Here is a 6,948-nt window from a genome sequence, read left to right as displayed (position 1 = left end):
TTTTGCAAGGTGCCGTTTGGTCTATCCAATTCGCCTGGTATTTTTCAGAGGCATATAAACGCGATTTTTAGGAATTTGACACGAAGGGGCATTGCACTTCCCTACATCGATGACATCATAATTCCAGCCAGAGACGAAAAACATGCGCTAGAGAATCTTGAACTGGTAATTAATACGTGTCGTGATTACGGCTTGCAGCTGAATATTAAAAAATGTCAGTTCCTGAAAAGAAAGGTAACATTCCTCGGTTACGTTATTGAAAACCAGAAGCTCCGTGCATCGCCAGAGAAAATCGAAGCTGTATTAAATTACAAAGTACCGCAGACGCCGAAACAACTTCTCAGCTTCTTGGGGTTAGCAGGGCATTTTAGAAAGTTTATACCAGATTACTCAGTTATTGCGAAACCCCTAACAGACATGACAAAACAAAATAGGACATTTAAAATTGGGTACCAAGAAGAACAAGCGTTTAATTTTCTAAAAAAGGCACTGGTTGAAAATCCTGTGCTTGGTATTTATAATCAAAAATACGAAACTGAATTACACACGGACGCTTCAATAGATGGCTTCGGGGCTGTACTAATACAAAAATCTCCAGACGATGGGCAGCTTCACCCAGTATATTATATGAGTAAAAAGACTACAGATGCGCAAAGAAAATTCACAAGCTACGAACTGGAAATACTTGCTGTGGTGGAGGCGTTAACTAAGTTCAGAGTGTACTTACTGGGTATCAGATTTAAATTAGTTACGGACTGCAACCCGTTTACAAAAACATTGGAGAAGAAAAGTTTGTGTACACGAGTAGCGAGATGGACCTTACTTTTGCAAGAGTTTGATTACATTGTGGAGCATAGAAGCGGAGTTCGTATGAAGCACGTCGACGCCCTTAGCCGATACGGAGTTATGATGATACGCGACGATGATCTAACCACTAGAATAGGTCAAGCACAAGAACAAGACGAAAAATTAAAAGCTGTTCGAGAAATCCTCAACCATAATAGGAGTTCCTATGATGATTATTTTCTTAGAGCCAATATTTTGTACAAAATCTGCAATGATAACGAATTAATAGTAGTTCCGGAAGGTATGCAAAACCAAATTATTAGCCGTGCTCATGGTAGAGGCCATTTTTCTATCAAAAGACAAAAGAACTTATCATTCGAGATTTTTTCATACCAAACCTCGATGAGAAGATTAAAAAATACATTACTTGCTGCGTGCCGTGTATACTGAGCAATCGTAAACTAGGCAAACAAGAAGGTTTACTACATCCATTGCACAAAGAGGAGACACCATTATACACATTCCACATAGACTTTCTGGGGCCGTTAGAGTCAACAAATAAAAATTACAAACATATTTTAGCAGTGGTTGACTCTTTTACCAAGTTTTGCTGGCTGTATCCCACCAAATCGACAACTACGCAAGAAGTCATATCGAAGCTGCGAAGCCAGAGTATGGTTTTTGGAAATCCAGCAAATATTATCTGCGACAGAGGCGCGGCTTTTTCCTCAAACGACTTCCAAACTTATTGTGACAGCGAAAATATAAAGCTACTTCAGATAACGACAGGTTTGCCACGCGTGAATGGGCAAGTCGAACGGCTGAATGCAATTATTATTTCAGTCTTATCGAAACTCAGCATTGACGACCCGACGAAATGGTTCAGATACGTGGACAGGGTCCAGCAAACAATTAATTCGACATTTTCGAGGAGTATAAACACTACACCTTTTGAACTATTGATTGGCGCAAAGATGCGAACAAAAGATGATCACCAAATACACGACCTCATCCAGCAGGAAATCACAACACTATTTAACAACGAGCGTTGCGAACAACGTAGGCAGGCGAAGTTGCAAATCCTCAAAATTCAGCAAGAAAACAAAAAAACATATAATCTCAGACGTAAATCAGCGCATCCGTATAAAGTCGGTGACTTGGTAGCAATCAAGCGTACACAATTTGGTAGCGGTCTCAAGCTGAAACCAAAATTTTTGGGTCCCTACCAAATAACGAAAAGCAAAGGTAACAACTCGTATGATGTACGAAATCTTACAAATTCTGAAGGTCCGATTAATTCAACAACCTGCGCTGAATATATGAAGCCGTGGGCAAAAGACAGCGACGCAACATTCGAGGCGAATGTATAACAGGATGGCCGAATGTGGGAGTTGAAGGGTTAAGGCTTGCTGCAAAGCGACAGCATCTGCATGTGCGACAAGAGACGAAGTTCAGTTGAAGAGTAACGCGAACCAAGCGAAGACGTGCGGCTAGACAACGTGTTTAAGTTTCTATCTACATATATTATTAAAATTCAATTCTAACTCTGTTCAAATTCAAATCATTAAATACAATTTAACTTTGTTTAAATATCTTAAACTTAAGATACGCTCGAATTAATCATTAGCGTTGGTAAAAAGAACGTAAGTGCAACAGCGGTGGGTGAAATCCTACATTATTATGAGAAGACGTAAATAATTTTCGTCTTGAAATAAATGTCCCAAGAGACGAAAATATATAAAAATCCCATATAATTATTATGAGAAGACGTAAATAATTTTCGGCTTGAAATAAATGTCCCGAGAGACGAAAAAATATAAGAATCCCATATAATTATGAGAAAACGTAAATAATTTCCGTCTTGAAATAAACATCCCGCGAGACGAAAAAAATAAATGTCCCATATAATTATTATCAGCTGACGAAAATAACTTACATTTTAAAGTAATCGTCCCGAGAGACGAAAACAACTTTTCCATTGTTCAGTATAATTATAGAGCAATATTTAATTTTGTTTCTTATAATCGTTATGCTCTCTTCAATAAACTATTGGTAGCCGCCGTTGATATATTGAATTGCACAGATCATGCATGAACTCAATTCTCAAATGTAAAAATTTTTCGAAACTTGGAACACTATTACTTTCCGCCTCACTCAATTCGTCATCCGATATATTTGGAGTGGACGGGTTTGCAGTGAAAGTATCTTCTTGGGCCTGAAACTCCTGACGTGTAGGAGCGGCCACTTCACGCTCTGCAAGAAAGTCTGTTATTTGCTTTAATTAACTTTTTAATTTATTTCTTTGCATTATTTCTTCCATTGAACAAAGCGCTAAACTTTTTTTAAGTTATTGTGTAACTCACCTTTTATTGTTTTCTTTTTGCGTTAATTTTTATTTACTTTTTTAACCCCTTTTTCTGCGAACATGAAACATATGTTTCACCGCTGTTGCGTTTGCAAAGAAAATATAAACTCAAATATTCCTCAACTGAAGCGTAAATTGAGGAATAGGGTTTAAGAAAATGATATAAGTTAATACCATACTTTGTTAAAGCCATTTCCACACAATCAGCTAATTATCATGCGATTCCGTTCCCACACAATTCCACCGGCAAAACGCTCGCATATTTTGGGATCATATTGCAACCAAAAATGCAATTGCGCTGCACGCGCATCCGCCGTCTTAGCTAAGCAAATTAAACACCTTAGTTGGGCGAAACACGCGCAACTAACAAACCAAACACTTCAGGTGAGGGAAACAAGCGCAATCCCAATTCTGCTGACCAGGCATCTTTGGTCACGTAGGCCGGCTCAGGCTTAGGTTAGTTTGTAAGCGGTAGCTTAAAGATAAGTTAGTCTTGAACTCGCTCGCGCTCACTAAATGCACATAGTGCCGCCTAACAAAGTTTGGAATAAAGATAAATCATAAACTTAAGTCTCGCGTTTTATTTTATATCTCAAATGGTAGAGAATGTTGAAACTAAACTTAAGGGAAAATTGAGGAATAGAACCGTTTTTCCCCCGAAGGGCAAAAAACGGATATTTAGGTTTCTGCCGTAGCTTGAACCACATGGAGATTACGCCTCTGTAACTCGACCTTAATTCGCTCTCAGATTGATACTTACAGCGCCATCTACCGCAAATAGTACGAACCAATGGTTTTTCGGGTAGCAGCGCTCGGCTGTCATACTTGTCAGTACCTCAAGCCGGCAAGGCCTTAAGGTGTGGTTCAAGCTACGGCAGAAACCTAAATATCCGTTTTTTGCCCTTCGGGGGAAAAACGGTTATATTTAGGTGTTCGTGCCTTCGCTTGAACCACATGGAGACGTGTTTAATCTCTGCCGGCGCTGGTACCGTGCGTACTGTGACCAATTTTCTATATAAATTTATTAATAACGTGAATTTATTTTAAAGCATTGTACACATTTATAAAAATTATAAATAAACCTTAACTTCTTTATAAAACGAATTCATGTAAGAAAAATAGTTATTCGGCTGATCACAGGTCGCCTTCAACCGGAGAAAAGTACTCGCTAAGACTTCTGCCAGATATTTTTGGATTCGATGATTCCACCTCTCTGAAGTAATGATTGAAAACGGTATGCTTCGATCTCCAGTTCCCCCTTCTTAGTATTTCATCTCTGTCCATATTTTTATGCCAGTTGTCTGTCACCACGCACGCTCTTATACTACCGGCCGAAGAATCAATGCGCGCCTCTTTAAGTAAGGTCTTTATCCAACCCGCTATTACAGCGCGCGTAGCTTCTTTTACTTGCCCTCTTGTCGTAATGAATAAACTTTCTAAAGACGGTGCTCTACGACGCGTTTCTGACAACGAAACCGCTTGTTTAATAAGTTAACTAAATCAAATCTATGGTTGGGAGAATTTTTGAGATGCCAGCCCGATTGCCTGTGCGAAATATTATCCGTTTTTGACCCAAACTTTGGCCAAAAGATTAGCTCGTTGTCCCTTTCTTCGAATAAGTCAGGCTTTATACTCAAAAGGGGCAAATCATGGACCCTTCGGCCCGACGCAAGTAGAAGCAAGACGCTTGTGTGTCGGGATACTGCAAATAAACTTGAATTATCAAAATCATATAATTCAAGAAATCTTAATAAATCCTCAACTCTCCAAGAGAGGCGTTTTTGACATATGGTTTGCTGGAAACAATTGCTTTTAACATATGAGTAACCACTGGGTGCGAACGTGTAAATAGCATAGAAAACGAGCTAAATCGGTTGGCCTCCGATCGTCAGTTGTAATGTTGTTATTCAAAGCCCAGTCGCACCACTTCTGCCATTCTGGTCTATACGTTTTTAACGTAGATTTTCGCCAAGAAGCTTGTAATAACTCTACCTCGGAGTCTTCCCAATTGGAGGTTTCTTTAGCCCAGCCCGTATTTTCCAAACCTGCAAACTCATTTGATCTACCCCTAAGGGAGGGAGATTCGTCTGCAGGTCCACAAGATTGATTGACAGATCTGGAATTTTCCAAGGTTGTTGAGTTGCGCACCTTTTTAAGTCCATAATCCAGAACGCCTTGTGCCAGTTCGGAGCTACTAGTAAATAAAAGCCTGTTGAAGCTTCCAGATGTTGGAAGGCAGGCGGTGGAAACACCCACCCCAGTTTGTAATGCCATGTCCTGCTGAAGGCATCTGTGAATTGGCTCCCCACATCGGAAGCATCCTCGCTCACATACTTTGGCACCACCGCTGAGCGGACTCACGCGAACAAGTCCACCTCTGGAGTTCCAAACTTTCGAAAAATCTCTGTAGTGATTTGAGCTTTCAAGTGTCATTCCGGAAATCTTTTCTTCCTCGACAGACTGTCGGCCAAGCCGTTGTAGGGACCCGGTATGTAGCGACTGATGAGGCTGCAGTTGTACTGATCGCATACCTGGAGAATGTACTTCGCTGTTCTCAAAAGTCTGACTGATTTCGTCCCCCTTGCTTTGTTATGTAAGCCGCTGCAGTTCGGTTGTCTGTTTGCCATATCACTGATGCATCTTGTATTTCCGAGCCCAGACATTTTAACGTTTCGTAGATGGTCCAAAGCTCTTTTTGGTTGCAATGCCAATGACATTGTGTACTGGTCCACTGGCCCCAGAATTTGTGACCGTTTGCTATGGCACCCCATCCTGAATCTGCGGCATCCGTTGTTATGAACATTGAATAGGTGAACTTCTGTGCGCATTTTCTATCCACCAATTTATTTCCGCAGTGCCTCCCTCGGAAATCGGAAATCGTTTGAGAGGCTTCAGCTTTGGCAACTTGTTGGACTCTATACGCAACTTTCGGCAAAATAGTCTTCCCAAGTCTTGCTTCGTGCCAACTCCATTGTTTCTTCTCCAGATGGGTGCGGCACCATGACACGACGCGTTCTATCTTTTTGTTTGATGGCATTTTCTGATTGCTTCGGGTGTTCCAAATTATTCCGAGATATTCTAAGCATTGAGATGGCGTTATTAGGGACTTATTCATATTTACTGACCATCCTAGATCCCGTAACTTGTGAAGCACATAAATCGCTTATTCTCTTAAAACACTCGGGTTCTGATGCACAATTAAGAAATCGTCCAAGTACACCACCATTTTGATATCTGCTACTTGTCTGAACCAATGCGCGAGCCAATTTGTTACCTTTGCGAAAGCAGATGGGGCACTTGCCAGCCCGAATGGCAGACAGGTCATTTCGTATGTATTTCCCTCGTAATGCATATTTAAAAATCTCCAATGCGCTGGTACTATCGGAATATAATAGTAGGCTTGCGAGATGTCAATTTTCACCATATAGTCCCCCGAGGTGAGCACTTCTGGGATACGGTAATGATTTAGAAGCCTGAAAATGGGGGTTTGGACGAACTGATTCAACTTTTTTAAGTTGAATATAGGTCTGTTGGTTCCGTCTGACTTTTTCCTTAAGAACATTGTTGAGAGAAATCCCGTGTCATGCTGGCTGGTTTGGAGAGCGCCACAATCTATCATTTTCTGAATTTCTTCCTTTAAGCCGTCTGAACGCCGCGATTCGAACTTTCCCTCCAAATTTGACAGGTTTACTAATATCGGTATTTTCTGAAATGGGATCCTGTAACCCGATAAAATCCTTAAAACAGCTATAGGAGCTCCTATTGCAATCCACTCCTTTCGAAAGAACTGCAAATGA

This window comes from Rhagoletis pomonella, unplaced genomic scaffold (assembly GCF_013731165.1).
Source record: "Rhagoletis pomonella isolate Grant_MI unplaced genomic scaffold, Rhpom_1.0 Rhpom_scaffold_00001, whole genome shotgun sequence".
NCBI classification, from domain to species: domain Eukaryota; kingdom Metazoa; phylum Arthropoda; class Insecta; order Diptera; family Tephritidae; genus Rhagoletis; species Rhagoletis pomonella.
The sequence above is the reverse complement of the archived record's forward strand: the minus strand, read 5'-3'. Positions refer to the sequence as shown.